The sequence below is a fragment of the Lathyrus oleraceus genome, chromosome 3 (genome assembly GCF_024323335.1).
Source record: "Lathyrus oleraceus cultivar Zhongwan6 chromosome 3, CAAS_Psat_ZW6_1.0, whole genome shotgun sequence".
Taxonomy (NCBI): Eukaryota; Viridiplantae; Streptophyta; class Magnoliopsida; order Fabales; family Fabaceae; genus Lathyrus; species Lathyrus oleraceus.
The window spans coordinates 516,865,735-516,885,041 of NC_066581.1; the positions used below are offsets into that span (position 1 = coordinate 516,865,735).

Genomic DNA, 19,307 nt, shown 5'->3' on the forward strand with positions numbered 1-19,307 from the left:
AAGATACACCATCATCATCATCAGACAAACTCTGAGCAGATACCCATAACCATCTCTGAATCGGCCCGGGGAATCCTGAAATAAACGGATCCCCACTGATCAATAACACAGACAGCACTCCGGCGTCTCAGCAATAAATGACCATACATCCGACTTATGAATATGACTCTGATCAACGGAACCAATAGTCACCATCAAAGTCACCATCAGAACATGCATCCGAAAGAATCACCCTCCCCTCACAGGTAAATTCTAATCAGGTCATCCTAAGGCGGATAATAGTCTCGACAATCGGGCAGAGATACTCAATGGGTTTGCCCTTTCGGGTGTGCCATTGTAGCTCTCCTGAGATCGTCTAAACCAAAGATCCGGGAAAGATCGGTCACCGAAGTCAATAGCTCAAAAGAGGTAACCCAACCAAAGTGGAAAACCCCACTGAGGAAGAGCACTCTCAGATGAACCTCGTCCGGCTTGTGGTATGTCACGTCGCAACAGCATGCCCAACCGGCATGTGAGGAACGTGAGACCACACTAATCCTAGGTGTATACTCGGGCCTGGGTTTTAGCCCCACTCAGAACACCCACCCCAAAACAGAAGAACCACCTGCACAGAGGACGACAACATGATAGTATGATGCATGCAAATATTTATGCAAATATATACACAGTCAGAATAATAAATGCCATAAATAAAGCAACACAAGCAACCTAAACTATCCTAGAACGCTAGGAGAGACTCGCTTAGGGAAGATGGACCAGCAGAAAGGTCAACTTCTAAAGTCCCCAGCAGAGTCGCCAGCTGTCGCATCCGCGAAAAACAACCGGCGGGCTAAAACAAAAACAACACAGAGCCGCCACCGTGCGTTATTTATCCCAAAAGAGGGAAAGGAAACGCTTAGAGTAAACCTGGAAAAGACATGGTCTCGCGACCAAAGAGAAAGGGATCGGGAGTCGGTTATGCGAAGGGAAGGTATTAGCACCCCTACGCATCCGTCGTACTCGACGGGATCCACGCTCTAAAGATAGGAAAAGGTTGCTAAACAAACATCACACACACACACACTGAAGACAACACAGGTGGAGGAAAAGGGGAGAGGGCTCGCTAGGATATCGCATCCTATGCCTACGTATCTCGTCTGGAACGAGAATCAGAGCTACCGTAGTTCGGCTCACGCACGCCGAAACAAAACACACGCACAGACGCTGAGACATCAAAACAAATACAAGCAGGCAAACATGGAACCCGAACGCCAATCGCTGGACTTACATCGGCTTCCGAACCAAACAAACACACTCAGGATACGGACAGCCAATCGCTGGGCTTACATCCATATCCTGACACACAAGAAGAAACAAACAACAAGTTACTAAGGAGTCGGGAACTCGAGCCTAGCAACTGTCAAGCAAACACCAAGAAGGGTGAACACACAGACTAACAGGGAGTCGGGAACTCGAGCCTGCTAGCTGTCAAACAAACACCAAGAAGACGCTGAGACGTCAGAAGAAGCTGAACACACAGACTAACAGGGAGTCGGGAACTCGAGCCTGCTAGCTGGCAAGCACAACACACGCAAAAAAGAAAAGGGTGCCCGGAGAGGTCTCGTGCGACCTCCTGCCTACGTACCTCATCTGGTATGAGGATCAGGGCAACGTAGTTCCCCTGAACGGGAAAGGATGAACATGCAAACTAGTAGGGAGTCGGGAACTCGGACCTACAAGTCATCAAGCAAGCAAGAAGAGACGCTGAGACGTCCAAAGAAACAAAGAGGTTGCACGCACACAACACCACAAAAAGAGAAAAGGGCGCCCGGAGAGACCTCGCACGATCTCCTGCCTACGTACCTCATCTGGTATGAGGATCAGGGCGACGTAGTTCCCCTGAACGGGAAAGAAATTCTAACCAGATACAAAGGGAGACACACTACTAGGGAGCTGGACTCGAGCCTAGATGTTATCATGCATCATTGCCCTATGTTATGGTTTCCATCCTAACTTGCTCAGGCAGCAAGCTAATCCTAAACAGGCAAAGCAATCAAAGCAAACATAATCAGAACAAAGCAAACATTTGCAATTAGCACACGCTATATTCAGACAAGGTGGGCTCAATCAAGGGTTAAGTTGCAAAAGCAACACAACTGTGTCAGGGTGATGTTAGCTCTTAACCTTGACATTGAGAGTCAAGGTGAAGCCAGATGAAAGGTGAGTGAAGATTAGACTTCACAGCTCTTATCCCTGGCCAGGGAGAGCTTCAGACAAAGGAGCGTGGGTTCAGAAAGTGGGAACCCTTCTACACTCATGACTCTGACTCAACTGTACAACTGTATAAGATCTTGGGTTAATGTCCCAATGCATCAACACAGTGGTGTGAGCAGAGGGACGACTCAACAAGAATAGCAGGGGATGGATTGCACATCCCTTGGGTTCTGCCAATTGCCTTAATCCAGGACTTTTCCTGCTTGGGGACAAAGTTAAACAATCACAAACATCGCCTCTTAAGGAGGACTTCAGACAGGTGCCTGGCCAAGTAACAGGCCAGGTCTTCCAAACTACATGGAGAAAAGAAATTCTACCTCAATTGGTTTATACAACCAAGCAGCAGCACAAGCAAGTTCTCAAGGGACCTGTTAGCGACTAAAGTACCTGAAATCAATCTAATTCAGTCAGTATACCAATCACAAAGTCAAAACAGACAAGATAAGAATCAACAGTCAACACAATCAATCACATGTGCAAAGCACAATCAACTCAAGTGAGCCAAGCATCCTACAAAATAAACCAAGTTAGTCCCTAACAAGCATATAAACCAAACTCAATCAACTTGCATTAATCTCCTTTAAAACATTTGCTTCTTCAACCTGAAAATCACATTCAAACGTGAGAAACAAGACCACTAGGACAAGCCTAGGGTCCAAAGGAGATGAAAAATTCAAAACAGCAAGTGAAACTCAACAAGAATCAAGATAAATCACTCCAGAATAAGGTCCAATTGGTCTCACATCAAAACTATGCACCAAATCTATTTTATGAACAAATCATGCCAAACTATGCACTTTGGAAACACATTAGAGCAAACAGAATGATCACAATCAAATCAATATCAAAACAGCTCAATAAATTCCACAAAAATTCAAGCCTAAACAGAACACATTCAATGAGTAGCATATCAAATTTCAGCTCATTTGGATCAAGGGAAGTAGGTCAATGAAATTCATAAAGTCCAGACAAGTTCAAGCAAGCCAACACAAGGCATCAAAACAAGCATCAACTTCCATCAATTATAAAACAGAAATGAAATATGATAAATGAATGAGACCAAAACCAAGATGTTCTTTAAGGTGTCTACAACACACACGCCAAATTTCACATCCATCCCATTAATGACCAGAATTTCACAAAGCAAATACAAACATGTGTCACAAAAAATCAACAAATGACCAAACAGGGGATAAAATTCCAATCAATTAGGAAATGCCATCAAAAATTCCATAAAAATTCACATGTATTCTCAACATCCATATGCTCAATCATGCAAAAATTCAGCTCACTCCAATGTCCACAAGCACATCAAATAAAATCATGAAATTACACAATGAATGGTGTGACACAAATTGTCACACCTCTATTCAAAAAATCATATCTCATCAACCAGGAACTCAAAAATTGCAAACCACATATCAAAATGCTCCTTAAGATGTCTAGAACATGCACAAAAAATTTCATCAATTTCTAATGAAGCATCAAGATTTTATGAATGAAATGGTGAGCATGGTGCACAAAGGATACATTCAAACATTCCCTAGACAAATAACTTTTTCACGCGTGCACAAAAATATTAAAAATCACCAAAAAAAACTACACATCACAAGGAGAATGGTGAAAAAAGTCTCATCAAATTTGGATTATTTTTGAAGGAGTTATGAATTTTTAAAGATGAATGATCAAAGTGAAATAAAAATGAAAAAAAAGAAGTGAAATAAAATGATTTAATATGCTGGAATGGCAAAATTGTAATTATGAAGCAGCGAAGACAAAACGCAGCGTTTCAATTTATTCCATGGCAAAACGTGATTGGCTCAGGCCCGCGGGAAACAAGAATTTGAAAATGAAATGGAAAAACACGGATCAAAACGCGTCCTGGAGCTGTTCTTGAACATTCATACATTCATCATTTCCAGAAAATTCATCAAGAACAAACAAGCACGAAAATGGACAAATCGCATATCACTGAACTCGTCTGAACATGTACATCAACAATATCACCATGATTTAGCCTAATTCCTATCATGCTAAGCAAATCGATCAAAAGAAGTTTTCACATCCAATCTTAAATTCCAGATTTCTCACTCAATTTTCAATGAATTTCAAAACTACAAGCTGCATGCTACTCTATGAACTTAGATCTACACAAGCCATATCATGATTTTAGCAATTGTTGAAATCGAAATCTAACCTTATGATGATGGCAGCGATGAATTCGTGACTTGTGAGCTGTGAAAGATGAAAACAGATGAAGCTTAATGCAAGGGAAGATGAATGGAAGAGTTCTTTCAGTTCAAAACAGCTCCAGATTATAGAATCTTCAAACTGCCATGAATGTTCTTGGATGCAACAGTTCCAATTCCTCAATGCTTTGGCCAAGGTTTTGATCAACAGTTCTTCACAAGGTCCTGCAGAAGAGAGATCACACAAGAAACAGCAAAAAGAATGAAGCAATTCAATGGAAAATGGTGAAAAAGTGTGAAAAAGTTGGAAGAAAATTGAGAGGTTTTTGGATGAAAAGTTTGTTAGATCTGAGAAATGAAATGTGATTATCATTTTCTGTTATGATTATGATCTTATACCATGTGTTAATCCAAGTGTTAATCACAATTAGGCAAATTGGAAGTGAATTAGCAAAATGAGGTTTATGCATAATTGGCCAAAATGCCCTTTTCTAATTCAGCCAATGCAACAGTACAAAACCAGTTCAAGCAAGTCCTATTTGATGTTCATGATGTGTTGGAAAAGGTTTTGTGTGCAAATGCCTTGTATTTTGGAAATTGACCTTTTTTCCCACCAATTTTCAAAATGAACACTTGAAAAATGGACTTTTGCTATGATGATTTTTGATGAAATGTGATGATGCATCATGTTAGTACATGACAAATGGAGTTTGCTCAAAGAAACCTCACTCAATTTGGCCTTGTGAATCAAAAGTTATGCCACTTTGAAATTCAACTTTTATGGACAAAGATCAATCCATAACTTGCCAACCACACATGAGAAATTCATGTTCTTGGACTTTTTGGAAAGGTGAGAGCAAGATCTACAACTTTCATGTTGAACAAAATTTCATTTGGAGCATTTTTGGACACGTAATTTTGAAGAGAAAAACTTTCCATTTTTGGCAATTTTCAATTACAAGTCACTTTCTATTTTTGGAAAGTTTCCATCTGACTTTATTTTCTTCATTCTTGATGTTTGAAATGCCAAATGAAACTTGTTTAGACATGAATGAAGTGTCTCTAACTCTCTCCCACCTCCAAATCCATCAATTCAGGCACAGTTGACCACAGTTGACTTTTCTGACTGATAGATGAATCTGGCTATGCACTGTTGAGCTTGAGCCTCAAACTCCTGATGAAATGGCTCAATGATGAAACCCTAGCTTCCATAAGCTCAATATAACCATATGATGATCCCCATATCCACTGAAAACCCCATCTCCTTGCCAAGCCCTGATTGGCACAATGCAAATGATTAGGGTTGACCAGTGGTCAAAACCCTAATCTCAAGGTATCTGATCATGAGCAATGAATCCCTTGGTGATGACAAGACCATGATGATGATGATGTATCATTTCAACCAAGATCAAGCTCAACCTCCTTGAGGCATCATGAAACCCTAATTTGAACCACAACCCTCAGATGGTTGGTGACCAGTCCATAAACCCTCAGGCTTGAACCTCTCAACCTCTTCATCTTCTGACCAAGACTTATGAGGATAGCTTGCACAATGTTGCCACATGATATGCAATATGCAATGCCTAATGACCTACAAATGATATGCAATATGCTAGCTAGTCCCAAGAGAGGAGGGCAAATTTTGAGGTGTTACACATACGCAGAGGAGTTACTTCCATCAAATCTTCATCTAAAAATTCCATGGAGGAAGTTCTAGTATGGAAGGATTTTGAGCTAGATGTTGACGGATGTTGAGACATGTTGTTGAACTTTTGAGAAAACTTTCTTTGCCCTAGCAGAGGTTCTTTGATTGTGTTCAGGCAGAGTGTGCTATTTCCAATACTAAGAGATGGTTCATTAGTAATGTGGCTTTTTCTTTTCATTGGGCAGACAATATTCTTGTTGCCTTTTCCACTCCTCATTAATTGCCATATTTTCTCAAGACACCAAACCCCTAATTTTTTAACATACCAATCCCTTGCAGTCCTGTTGGTTAGTTGCATTTCATGTTGTAGAACTATGAGTTTGTTTTCTACATACTTTCTACATAAGTGATGAAAGCAAGTGATGTACTTGGTCCAGCTGTGCTGAATATGATCTTTGGACAAAGGAGTACCAACCAGGTTGTCATAATATAATGTCATAACATCGAGTGTGACATTGTATGTAATCATCAGAACTTTCATCCAACTTGGTTGAGCATTGTTGCTTTCATCTGATATCTTCTTATTCTCCTTTGCACTCATAGTCCATTGTGTCTCAGCAAGCCTCTTACTACCTTCAGACTTCATACCACCAGTCAAGTATTCATGTGTTTGGGCCATCATGACCTTTTGACACTTTTCTTTTCCCTTGGAGATTCTTCTTGCAACTGTGCTTATCTTAGAGGGATTATCCATTTGAGAGCTCCACATGTATCAGTTGTTGTTGGTCCGGATTCCTTTCATAATTACTTCACTGTCTTTGTTCACAATCTGACATTCAGTTTTAGTGAAGATGATACTCAGACCTTGATCCCCTAGCTGACTGATGCTTATTAAATTTGAAGTCAGTCCCTTGACTAGAAGAATATTGTCAAGTTTAGGAGCTCCAGGGTACTCAAGCTTGCCTATCCCCTTTATTTCACCTTTAGCTCCATCACCAAAGGTTACATAGCTTAAGTCATGAGGGTGAAGATCAGTTAGCAGGTCTTGGTTCCTAGTCATGTGTCTGGAGCATCCACTATCAAAATACCACTCTTCTTTGTGAGCTATTAGACTTAGAGCATTAGTCTTAGGAACTCATTTCTTCTTGTTGATAGGCCTGTGATATTTGGGTCTGGGTTGATAGTAAGTCTGTTGATGAACATAGCTAGGATAACCATACAGCTTATAACAGGAGGACCTAGAGTGTCCAGATTTCCCACAGTAATGACATCTCCATCTTTGGTGTTTGCTATCCTGCTGTTTTCTCTTCTGTTGATGAAAGGGGGTAGGGTAACCATACAACTTATAGCAGAAGGGCCTTGAGTGTCCAAATTTCCCACAGTAATGACATCTCCATCTTTGGTGTTTGTCTTTCTGCTGTTCTTTCTTCTGATGGTGTGACATATGATGTGACATCTTGGACCTGCTCTTACTATTGCTGCATTTAGGTTTAGCTTGAGGTTTGCAGCTAGTGTAACTACTTTCAGCCTTAGTTTTATGGTACCCTAATCCAGATTTGACTCCTGTGATTTGTCCAGTTTGAAGAATCTTGTCTAAGCAGTCAGATCCATTGTTCAGCATCCTTACATACTTGGTTGTCTCTTCTAGTTTTGAGTTTAAGAGCACAACTTCAGTCTTTAGCTTGAAGATGGTTTCCACATATTCTGCTTTTTCTTTCTCCAGTTGGACTATCTTCTGGCTCTCAACTTGTTGATCTTCATCAAGCTTGACCTTTAGAGCCACAACTTATGTTTTCAATTTGGAGATGGTTTCCAAGAATTCTACCTTCTCATTCTCAAGTTGAGTTATGTCTTTCTCCTGATTTAAAGACTGCTTGTTCAGCTCAACACTTTTCTGACACAACTCTCTGTAGGTAGAGGCCAATTCCTCAAAGGTTACCTCACCATCACTTGACTCTTCATCAGATTCCCATCTTCCTGTCAAAGCAGTCACAAGATTTGCAGCCTCTTCAGCAAGACTCATCTTCTGTTTCTTAAGGTAGGTTCCACATTCAGTCTTGATGTGTCCATACCCATCACGTTCATAGCACTGAACCTCTTTTCCTTCTTTGGGCTTCTCATCTGCTCTTGCTTTTCTTCCAGCATTGTTGGATTTACTGATGTCAGACGAGATGTTCTTGACATTTGCCTTGGATCTGACATCCATTTTCTTTAACAATCTGTTAAACTGTCTCCCCAGCATTGCAACTTCATTGGCCCACTCTTTATCCAAATCTTGACTGTTTTCCTCTTCTGTGTTGGATACAAAGGCAATGCTCTTGGTTTTCTTTTCAGTTCCCTCAATCAATCCCATCTCAAAGGTTTGGAGGGAGCCAGTTAACTCATCTACCCTCATGTTGGAGATGTCTTGAGACTCTTCTATGGCAGTCACCTTCATTGCAAATCTCTTAGGAAGTGACCTAAGTATTTTTCTCACCAACTTTTCATCTGTCATCTTCTCTCCCAGGGCTCCTGAAGAATTAGCTATCTCAAGGATACTCATGTGAAATTCATGAATATTTTCATCTTCTTTCATCCTTAAGTTTTCAAACTTGGAGGTGAGCAGCTGAAGTCTAGACATCTTTGCCCTAGAGGTGCCTTCATGAGTGACCTTGAGAATGTCCCAAGCATCTCTGGCCACTTCACAGTTATTCACCAGCCTGAAAATATTCTTGTCTACCCCATTGAATACTGCATTCAAGGCTTTAGAGTTTCCAAGAGCAAGATCATCCTCCTCCTTGGACCATTGTTCTTCAGGCTTCTTCTCAGTGGTGGCTTCTCCTTCTTTAGTAATGACAGGATGCACCCAACCTGTTAGCACAGCTTTCCAAGCCTTGTTATCAAGGGATTTCAGAAACGCTACCATTCTAGGTTTCCAATAGTCATAGTTAGAACCATCCAAAATTGGTGGCCTATGAACAGATCCTCCATCTCTCTCCATTGTACCAGAAAGTATTGTCCCTAGATCTCACCCAGAACCAGAGCAGGATGCCTGCTCTGATACCAATTGAAATTCTGGTATCAGATATAAGATGTCGAAGATAATGTTACGACACTGATATCTGGTTATAAACAATGGATAACCAAAAACAGAATGGTAAAGCGAATAACACAAGCAATTGTTAACCCAGTTCGGTGCAACTCACCTACGTCTGGGGGCTACCAAGCCAGGAAGGAAATTCACTATAATAGAATTAGTTCAAAGACTATCCGTACACTTCACCAAGTTACAGTCTTTCTCACCTAATCTCTACCCGTGCAATTTCTACCTAAGCACTCTTAGATATGAGAACCCACTCACTTCCCTTACAATCACACACCCGTGATCTTAAACAACAATCCCTTGTGAAAAGAAAATACTTTTCAATTACAATATTCTTGATTTTACTTCACAGTTTCAATCAAGAAGACACACTCTTGATCTTGCTTCAAAGCTTTGATCAAGAAGACAAATCAGTCCAATTCAATCATCAATGGATGACTTGAATGACCTACAGACACAAACCCTAGCTCTCTCTCTAAATTTCGCTCAGTCTTGGTTGTGTGTACAAACAGGTTTTCTAAGTCCCTTTTTATAGAAGTATTGGACACCTTGAAAACCCTAGATATATTTTCCAATCAAATCTTTTCATATCAGCTGTAAAGATCTCCTTGGAAAATAAACAAATCTGGTTGATATCCCTGATAGAATGCGCCAGCTAGCCATATCTTCAATCAACCAATGATTGCCACCAATTGTGCAATCACAAAACACCAGACATTCATACTGAATGTTCTGTGTACAAGATGTCATGACATCGGGTCTGACATCTGGAAAAATCCTGCATAATCCAGTTTCCTTTTATAGCAGGTACAGCCATATCAGTTACCATGACAATGAGTATGTCAACTGAAACAATCCTGCAACATATGTCTTCCATATAAGCTCCAGCAGGTACAACCAATATCAGAAGCCTTGTCAATGTATGTGGCATTCTGAAACAATCCTGCTTGCATATGTTCTTCAACTCCAGCAGGTACATAGGATATCTCATGTTAAGACATCACACATGACATCTTGTGAACACTCTTTGTTTTACCAAAATTGCTGCCAACTCTTAGAATCAACAGACTTGTCTCCTTATGTCTACTCCAACAACTCATTAGATACCTGGTTTGTAAAAGGTATTTTGGATAAAGTTGTTACATAAAACAGTAACTTTTTGTATAACAACTTCCAACATATATTTTGGAAAAGCTTCTCAGCAAATACCTCTTGTTCAAGTTATCCTCGAACGTCTCTTACTACCTATATAAAAGGAGATGAATATTTAAAGGAAGATAACAACACATTACACAACAACTTTGAGCTTACGTGAATAAAATTGTTTCTTTGCACAATACTTAAGATTTCTTATCTTTGTATATCTTAGAAATATTAAGTATTAAGAGCCTTTGTGTGTGTTGTATCACTTTTACACCTCTGAGTATATATCAAGTATAGTTGTTATCTATTCTTCTAAACTGATTGTTTAGAGTCTAGGAAGTCTCTTGCTAGTTTGCTTGAGCAATTGAAGTCTCTTTCCTGTGTGCTTGAGCATAAGTCTCTTTCTAGTGTTATTGAGCAGTTGAAGTCTCTTTCTAGTTTTCTTGAGCAAGTTGTAATGTGTTTGATTATAGTGAAAATCTCTTGTAATACAAGGGGACTAGACTACTCCTAATTTATGGAAGGAACCAAGATAACTCTATGTGTCATTCTTTATTTATGTTTTACTTCTAAATCTTTATATTTTGTTGTCATCTCTAAGATCAGATTCGGAACTTATTCAGATTCTGAAGTCAGTTTTCAGAAGTTGAAATAATTATTTATACACAATTCAACCTCATTTTTTTGATGTATTTTTTTCACCTTCAAAGTATGAGTCCATATATTCATCTGGGTATTATTCCCCTTCAAATGAAATCTTTTTTATCCATATCTACTTGCACCACCGTTTGATGGCTTCAACAGAAAACGCGCTCTTGAACACCTTTGACAGGAAGTCTTTTGATGCAAGGAGCCCTAGCCTAACTAGGCTTTGATACCACAGTTTGGTCATGAGGGGACCCGAGGATCATCACATTAGGATTTAGGAGCAACCATACAAGTAAGAGAGATACCACATATGAACTCAAAACCTTAAGGCATTCGGTCTATGTTTCTTTCCACTTATAAAGTGTTCAACATTCATTTTTCCATCCAGGTGGAACTCATACTCACACTCAATATGCCAACAATCTTTCCCTCAAGTGTGAGTCATTCCATTCTTATGGATATTGTACCCCTCAAATGAAAGCTTTTTCATCCATATCTACTTGCACCCCTGTTGGATAACTACAACGGAATACGTATCCTGAACACCCTTGTCAAAAAGACTTTTGTTACAAGGAGCCATAGACGAACTAGACTCTGATACTATTGTTCGGTCATAAGAGGGTCAGAGGACCATCACGTCAGAATTTAGGAGCAACCATACAAGTGAGAGAGACACCACATATTAATATCAAACTTTAAAGCATTGGGTCTATGAGAACTATCAATATCAACCATTAGATTTATTAATTTCATGTAAAGAGCACTTTACTGAATTTATGTTTCATAATAAAAAGAATCTTTTTAGAGATATTTTATATTTGCTATAATTATTAGAATATTATCACAATAGTATAATCTTTTTCACATGTATTATATTTAATATTTAAATATTATCACAATATTTTTCTATTTTCACTATTATTCTGACTTCAAAACTATTTATTTTTATATGATTTAAAATTTTGATTGAAATTTTGATTTATTTAGATCATATTTAATTTATACTTTAGGAGTGACATAGTTTTATTCATTTTTAAATGTTGAATAATACTATGAATGTAGTCTTTGATTTATACTTTAGAACTCATATAATTTTATTCATTTAATTAAAAATATTTAAGAATGTAAAATTATTATTTACATTTTATTCTGGTTGATTTTTTTTTTGCATTTTTTTGTTGGTTATACTATTGTGACTATTTTAAATAAAATACATTATTTATTTAATACTTATTTTTTTATTTGATTAAAAATATCAAAGAAAGTGAAATTATTACTTATATTTTAATTTGGTTTGATTTATTTATTTGAAATTCAAAATGTATTTTTTTGCAAGTTATATTATTATAATCATTTTAAATTAAAATACATTATTGATTTATAACATATGTTTTCATTTGATTAAATATATGGAATAATGTAAAGTTATATCCTATATTTTAATTTGGTTTATTTATTAATTTGCAAGTTTAATAAGATTTGTGTGTGCAAATTCTACAATTATGACCATTTAAAATAAATTGTACAAATGTGATAATATTGTTTATAATTCTTTGTGTCAAATTCGAAATGATGTGTTTGTATTCGATGGATTTCGAAATTAGTTTGTATCGAACATAGTTTGTATTTGCTGTATTTGATAGAAAGTCAACTACAACTTGTCAAAGCATGCAGTCGAAACATGTAATTGTCGAAGGAGTCGAAAGACTCGAAATTGTCTGACTTAGCTTAGTTTTAGTTGAGTTAGTTATTTTGTGATTACTTAGAGTGCAAGTAATATCATATATAAATAGATAGAGCTTTATTTCATAATGTAATGATTCATTCAGTTGTTTGTAGTTGCATTGTGTAGTTTTAGAAATCATAGTTGTCATTAACACACATTGTAGCAAAGACATAAAGCCAGTTTGCACAACAATATACATTTTTTTCTTCCTCCATAATTTATTTTCTCTCTTTTCCATTGCATTGTTTTATTCTTTAGTTCTCCATGTAATGTAGAATCATCTTGCAATCAAGGAGTAGTTGTTTCACCTGAGTAAAAAGGGTGAAGAATAAGACGGGTGATCAATAAGAAAGATTGATTCTTTTTCATCAAGATTGATTTGGTTAACTTTAATATTTGAGTTTTCCCAACATCTAGTATCTAGAGCCCTGACTATGTTATCTTTGGGACACATTGAATCGCAATTAATCATCCAAACGACCATTTCCAGCGAATCTTCCAATCTTGAATGATAGAATTTAGAAAATTGGTGTAAGCAGATGAAGGTTATTTTCTGTTTTAAAGATCTTTGGGATCTTGTGAAGAATGGAGTAACACCAATTGGAGATAATGCTATGGATGAACAAAAGGTTGCACACAAAGATTTGAAGAATAAATATTACAAGGATCTCTTTTTAATCCACTAGTGCATCGATCCAGACAACTTTGAGAAAGTTGGTGGTGTAGATTCCACAAAAGAAGCAAGGGATATCCTGGAAAAATCATTTAGAGGCGATGAGAAAGTGAAGGAGTTGAAGTTACAAACTCATAAAAGAATGTACAAATTGCTTCAGATGGAAAACAATAAAAGTGTGACTGATTTCTTCGCCAAAGTAATGAAATTGGTGAATCAAATCAAAATGTATGGAGACGTGCTAACATCAAAATCTATAGTGTCAAAGATTTTGAGGTCATTGCATCCAAAATTCGATCATTTGATAGTAGCAATAGAAGAATCAAAGGATTTGTCAAGTACGAAAAATGAATAGCTTCAAGGGATGCTTGAGTTTCATGAATAAAGAATGGTTGAAAGAACTACAATAAAGTCGAAGACTGACACGACTTTGCAAGCTCAGTCGACTAAAGAAATGAAAAGAAAATGGAATGGAAGAAAAGGTAGAGGAAACCATCAAGAGGGTAGTTCATCAAATCAGAGGCAATATTTTAACCAAGGCAATCACAGAGGTGGTGGTGCCGATAGAGGAAGAGGTAATGGAAGAAAACCTAATAAAAGTCATACTCAATACTTCAATTATTAAAAATATGGCCATTATGAAAGTCAACGTCGAGGAGGCAAGAAAGATAAAGAAAGTGATGCAAAGCTTGAAGAAGACAAAGTAATGCTAATGGTCATAAAAAAATAAAAAGAAAGATTCAAAGATCAATGGCATCTCGACTCAGGTTGTTCATCGCACATGACTGGAAGAAAACACTAGTTTATCAACATCAATCCCTCGTCAAAGAACAAGGAAATTTTTTCAAACGACAATACCCTATATGCTGAAGGTATTAGTAATGTTCTGATCAGGAGAAAGGATGGTAAATGATCAATAATTTCCAATGTGTTGTACATGCATGGGATGAATAGTAATCTACTAAGTAAAGGTCAGTTGATCGAGAGGAATTACAAAGTATTAATCAAAGATAGAAAGATGGAAGTGATCGAATCGATAAATATGTTAATATTAAATGCTAATATGTCTTAGAATAGTACCTTCAGGATTGAACTTAAAATGTTGGAACACAAGTGCTTAGCAGAGATGAGCAGTTGTGGCATGACAGACTTGGTCACTTGAATTTCAATGACATTAGTAATCTGAAGAGGAAGAACATGGTTTCAGGCCTACCAGAAATCCATATTCCAGAAGAAGTATGTGAAGAATGTGTTCAAGCAAAGCAACAAAAGAATAACTTCATCAAAGATGGAGGTGAAGAGTACGTGTTGAAGGATTTTGGCACACTATGTACAAAAGAAGGAATTTTGCATGAGGTGGTACCACCATACACTCCTCAACAAAATGGTACTTCTGAAAGAAAGAACACAACCACTATGAATATGGTGAGAAGTATGTTAAAAGGCAAGCATCTCCCAATAAGTTATGGTGTGAGGCTATGTTGACTATAACATAAATATTGACTAGATATTCGACAAAGAGGCTTGAAGGTATCACACCAAAATAATGTTGGTATGGTGTCAAACCTAGTTTAGGATCATCTAACAAGAAAATTGGATGATAAGTCGAGTCAGATGATCCTGGTGGGACATCATTCGACTAGTGGATACAGACTGTTCGAGCCAATGAACAAGTAAGTCGATATGGATGTGATCGTAGACGAGCTTAAGGAGTGAGATTGTACTAAGAACATCAAGAATTATTCAGTGAGAATTATGTGTGATGAACTAGCTAGTGAAGCTGTTAAAGATGTTCGACAAGCTGTTAAAGAAGTTCGACAAGAAGTTGTAGAAGGTCAAGCTAGCACAACCAGACCTCAGAGAACTAGAAACATGTCTGCAAGACTGCAGGAATGTGTAGTCACATTAGATGAAGTTGAGTTTGTACATTATGCCTTCTATGAAGATACTGAGCCAGTCAATGTAGCAGAAACAATGAAAGACTCAAGGTGGATGAAAGCTATGGTGGATGTGATAAAATCCATAAAAAAACAATGATACTTGGTCACTAGTTAAATTTCCAAAAGGGAAGAAGGAAATTGATGTGAAATGGGTATACAAAGTCAAAATGAACCCAGTTGGCTAGACGAAGAGGTGTACATAAAACAACCAGTTGGGTTTGTGAAGAAGGACCAAGAGAGGAAAGTATACAGACTACATAAATCATGGAATGGTCTGAAACAAGCTCCAAGAGCTTGAAACAAGAAAATAGAAGACTTTCAAAGAGAGAAAGAGTTTGAGAAGTGTTAAACAGAGTATGATGTGTATGTCAGGAGAAGAAGGAGTGAGTTTTTTATGCTATGTCTCTATGTAGACGACCTGTTAATAACATGAAGTTGCAAGAAGGAGATTGGAGACTTCAAACATGACTTAACTAAGTAGTTTGAAATGTCAGACTTGAGAAATCTCTCATACTTCCCTGGCATCGAATTCTACAAGAGTAGTAGAGGCTTGATTGTGCACCAAAGAAGATATGCATGAGAAATACTCAAGAGATTTGAGATGCAATATTGCAACCCAACTTTGATCCCTGCTGAACTCAGATTGGAATCGTCAAAAGACTCAAATGAAGATGATGTCAATCCAAAGCAGTAAAAAAGGCTCATTAGATCACTTTGATAACTCTGTCATACAATACCAGATTTAGCCTACTGTGTAGGCTTAGTAAACAAATTCATGCAAAAGCAAAAGGTATCTCATCTTGCAGCCATAATGCAAGCTTGTGGGATACACTGACTCTAGTTGGTGTGGTGATGCTAAAGATAGAGAATCGATAACAGGTTATGTGTTCATGTTAGGTGGTAAGCCAATTGCGTGGAGTTTAAGAAAGGAACTAGTGGTAGCCTTATCATCATGTGAGGCTGAATGCATAACAGCTTCGTCATTTGCATTCCAAGCAACATGGATGATGAATCTTGTTGAAGAAATTACAAGGAAGAATCATCGAGCGATGACCATGAAGATCAACAACATGTCTGATATCAACCTGAAGAAGAATCTGATAGCACACGAAAGAAGCAAACACATCGAAATGAGATTTCATTACATGAGAGAACAAGTAGTGAATGGAAACTTGATCCTGGAGCATTGCAGATTAGAGAATTAGATTGCAAATATAATGATGAAGGTTATGCATGTCAAATTGTTCAAGAGATTAAGAATAATGATGAATGTAGATAGCTTAGACACAAGAATTAGGCAACGTATTAAATTTGAAATTCTTGTGTTGAAGTTGAAATTGTGTATTTTTATTCGACGGGTGTCAAAATTAGTTTGTGCCAAAAAGAGTCTGTATTTGTTGTAGACAGAAAGTTAAATACAACCTGTCAAAGCATGCAGTCGAAGCATGTAGATGTCAAAGGAGTCGACAGAGTCGAAATAGTTTAACTTAGCTTAGTTTTAGTTGAGTAGTTATTTTGTGATTACTTTGAGTGCAAGTAATCTCATCTATAAATAGATATGCGCTATATTTCATAATGTAATGATTCATTCAGTTGTTTGTAGTTGCATTGTGTAGTTTCAGAAATCACAGTTGTGATTAACAAACATTATAGCAAACACTTAGAGTGCAATTTGCATAATAATATACATTTTTCTTCTTCCTCAAGAATTTATTTTCTCTCTTTTCAATTGCATTATTTTCTTCTTTAATTCTCTGTGTAATATAGAGTCATCTTGTAGTCAATGAGTGGTTATTTCACCTTAATAAATGGTGAAGAACAAGAGGGGTGATCCATAAGAAAGATTGATTCTTGTTCATCAAGATTGATTTGGTTAAATTCAAGATTGGAGTTTCCCAACAAATATTACGATAATTATAGCAAATAAAAATTATTTATGAAAAAGATTATCTATTTATTGAATTTTTATATATTGGGCATAATAGGAAAAAAATTCAGTAAAGTGATGTTTACTTGAAATTAATAAATCTTAAGCGTTAATTAAATCTGATGGTTGATATTGATAGTTCTCATTTCTTACAATAGATACCAGTTTCACCGGATACACTCAGAGATCAATCCTACCATTTCCTATTCTCTCAAGATGGTTTATTTCAGGTTCCATTAATACCAGGTGGTTGGTAGAGCTCTCCATACGCAATTAGATGAACAATAGAATATTTAGCATATGAAGCTTTGGGCTACCAATGAAGTTTGTGCCAAGTCCAAGTTCTAGTATTTCCTGAGGAAGCCGGAGAATATAAAGAAAAGCAATGGTCAAATCCTTGCCATCAATGAGATTTATGAGAAGAACCCAACCAAGATTTAGAACTATGGTATTTGGTTGAGGTATCAGAGTAGAACAAGCATCACAACATGTACAACTAGTTCTGTGACATCACTCTTAATGGTGTGTTGTAAATTATTAACAATTAATAGTCTTGAATGTGTTACAAAATGAAAGGAAAATGTGCTAGTGAATGTTAACTTTTGAATTCAGAAATAGACAATACTTGTGAAGTGTTGAGTAGACAATTTATCTTTTGAATTCGAAAATAGGCAACATTTTGTGACGTGTTGCAGAATGAAAAACAATACAACCTTTGAAAACGGTTGTTGTAGGAGAAACAGTGCAACGTTTGAAAAATATTGTTGTAGGCGAAGCATTGCAACATTTAGCAAAAACGTTGCTGAAAGTGTGTGTTTCATCAAGGGTCGCAACCTCATGAAACAACACCAATTTGACCTATAAGTTGAACATTCCGAGTTCAGAAAAGTCATAACAAAAATGCATATCCTCTAGAATAAACTCCAGAGACTCTTCACTACATTCGAATTTTTATCCGTCTTGTGCAAATTCGAAAAGACTGAATTATCCTCGGTATTCCTACATAAAAACTTTAAGATATTCGAGAGAGCTTGAAATACTATAAAAAAGTGATTCTTTCACGATTCAAGTCTCGATCCATTTGATTAAAAATAATTTTTCAAACATAGTATTGTTGATCTCATGTATAATAAGATGGCTTCACGCCACTGGTTTGTTTCCCATGCATTCAAGTATATCATTTACTAATTGATGAGACCGTCTCAAAAAGCAAATTTATACAAATGTTTGGGATATAATTTACACAAATAAATAATAGAAAAAATAACTTTTTTGTACCTTTAGCTGTTACAATATTAATTATATTAAGTAGTAACCACTTACAGTCAATGTTTTTTTCCCTTGTTTACAACATTTGAATTATCAAATTTCATTTAACACAACAACTTAAATCGTTGCTTCTCCTCAAGCTATAACATGTATAAACAATGAAGTGCATTAACTTAAATACAAAAGAACTTAAGGAAACATATAACATCTCAAATACTCATATATAGCTACAAATTCAAATTGGTTGAAGTTAATTTGATAGGTACTAGTTGTTCATACCAAGGATGAAACACAAACCGCTTTTTGCAGACACATGGTAGCTTTCTCCAGCGGTAACAACGTCGGAGAATGATGAGAAGCTAGCTCCAACCATCTTTTCCATGTATTGGAACTACAACGTCTCCATAAACATGTCGATCAATTCCTTGTAAAGTAGTGGGGGTGGACCTTAGCTACAGACTCCCTCCAGCGTTATATTGATAATGCTTGAGGAAAGCTTTCACGAGGTCCCCTCCAAGATTGGACCTGACTCCTTTCTAGTTGCATGTTCCATTTCAAAGATGGGCAATGAGGTTGTTCGGGAAGTAATGGATCAGGAGTTTGTCATTGTAAATATGAGTTACCATATTGTGGTAGTATTCCCTTAGGTGGGTGTGGGGATAACTGAGCCACTTATACTTGTCAAAATTTGGGATCTTGAAATTCTGCGGGATGACTAGCCCTGATACTAAGCATATGTCGATAGAGTCTAGGTTGAGAGTTAAGTGAACCTCAATGGACTTGAACTTTTCCTCTAGACCATGGAGCCTCTC

The 19,307-nt window shown here is 37.1% G+C and overlaps 1 protein-coding gene across 1 annotated transcript in view; it reads left to right on the forward strand.

Annotated features, from left to right (window-relative positions):
• LOC127128558 (uncharacterized) overlaps nt 1-18,963 on the forward strand; it is a 61,923-nt gene extending 42,960 nt beyond the window's left edge. The window contains exon 3 of the transcript XR_007805960.1: nt 18,826-18,963. The gene's annotated coding sequence lies outside the window, so the exon portion shown is untranslated. The remainder of the gene's footprint in view (nt 1-18,825) is intronic.
• Nucleotides 18,964-19,307: the final 344 nt, after the last annotated feature.